Below are 2026 nucleotides of genomic sequence, written 5' to 3' on the forward strand. Positions count from 1 at the left end.
GTGGGCAAGTTTTTCCTCACTCGAGGTTGTCACTCCCTGTACAGATTGTAAAGCCCTCAGAGGTAAATGTACTTTGTGACTTTGGGCTGTACAAATAAAATCTGATTGTCAAGTTTTTAATGTTTTCATTGGGGTTTTCTATATTTTGTTATTTCCAGGTTTGTTTGTTTTTTATAACTTAAAACCGTGTTTCCAAAAAAGTTTGCACGCTTTGTAAAACTGTAAATAGAAACAGTGTTATGATTCGTCTCAGAGCTCCTCTCACTCTTAAAGCGGACGCTAACGCTTGCTGTACATATTTCATCGCTGGCAGCGGTGTGACGGTCTTGGCCTTGATCCTTGAATTCCTTTTGTAGCTTCTGTGAAGCAGATCCTCGGCTGTAAAATGAAGAAAAGAAGCAACCACGACTCTGGACTTACCGACTGGATGATGTTTTGTTTTCACGTGCGAGGATCTCTCACATGTGTTTTTAACAGTTTTAGTCCACATTTATCAGCGTTACACTGAAGGTCACACATGATAAACTGTCAATAAAGACTATCCGCCAAGGGTTTTCCATGTTATCTGAATGTATAGATAGGAAACAGGGTCAATGTATTTACTTACAACTTGATTCTTGTTTTGTTAAACCCATGTCAACTATCCATGCCTCTTCCACGAAGCACGTTCAAAGAAAACATCTGGATTTATCTATTTCACTGTTTTCGATTACAGAGGTGTATTTCTGAACTATATGACGCTCACTCTGGTCGGTTCAAGGTTTGTTGTTTTCGTGTTTTATCTCCTCAGATGTACTTTATCTCCTCTGTGTCGCCTCCTTCTGATGTAAAGCTTATAGTAAACTATCGAATGGACCCAACAAAGTTTGAGACTTTGATCCCGAAATAACCTGCTGTGTTTTTATGAGGTGACTAACCTCAATGCAGGAAGTAGCTACATAAAGATTAAAGCTGTGATGATGATGATGATGATGTTTTACTCACTGCTCAGTTAGTTTATATCTTTTACGTGAAAGTAATTAACTTTACATGCATAGAGTAAGTCAATAAAAACATGCGCATTGTTTTAACAGCCCCACAGAAGAACTGGACCACTGCTTTATTAGTTAATTATTGAATGTCTAAAACAGGCCAGCTGCCAACTTTGTCACAGACCACATCTGGGGACAAATTCTGGACTTCAAACCAGTCGACCAGGGACATCTTCTATCATTCTACTCAGGAGGAAAGTTTCTAGAATAAAGTCTGAAAGTGAATGGCTCAAAAGTCATAATGTTTCTGGGAAACTGGGAAAATCAGAAAAGAAAAAACTAAAAGTAAAAAACCTTTTTACAGTAGTTTTCTGTTTGTTTTTTTAATGTATACAAAACATAAATAAAATTACAGACATTATCTGTTAATTAACAAGAAAACTGATGTTATGTTGTTTACGTGTTATGGCAATAGTGACAAATTACAGTTATTTCTCGTTTTTGTATATAAACATATTATCTACAGTATTTTTCTACTTTCTTAAATTACATAAAGATGTATGTAAAATTACAGTAATTATCTGTAATTAAACATGCGGCTGTTTGGTCATAATAATTCAGGAAAAATCTGTCAAATAACTTTTGGATTATTTTACTATCATTTGACCGTTTTTTTATTTGTTTGTTTTTTACAGTGTACACCGCTCATTTGCACTTAAACTATGAAATATTCAATTTTTTTCCCTCAACTTTATTATCCAAATGTTGATGATTATTTCCTCCATTGGTCCTCTTGTACTTGGCCCTCCTAACTCCTCGCTCCGCCCCTGTTCTGCATACATTACATTAATCAGATTGAAACTTAACCAGTGCATCCAAACACTGAAAGGGTTAAACTCATAGTAAATTCCACCTCCACGCAGCTCCGCCTCCCAATTGTTGAGGCCGTCCGCCTCAGAAATCACACCACTCCAGGTCCCGCCTTCTCCCCTCCCGGGGCCCCACTCGGGTTCGTCCCACCCACCCCTGGACCACATTGAAATGGGTCTGATGTT

Source organism: Larimichthys crocea, chromosome XII (genome assembly GCF_000972845.2).
Source record: "Larimichthys crocea isolate SSNF chromosome XII, L_crocea_2.0, whole genome shotgun sequence".
Classification (NCBI taxonomy): Eukaryota; Metazoa; Chordata; class Actinopteri; family Sciaenidae; genus Larimichthys; species Larimichthys crocea.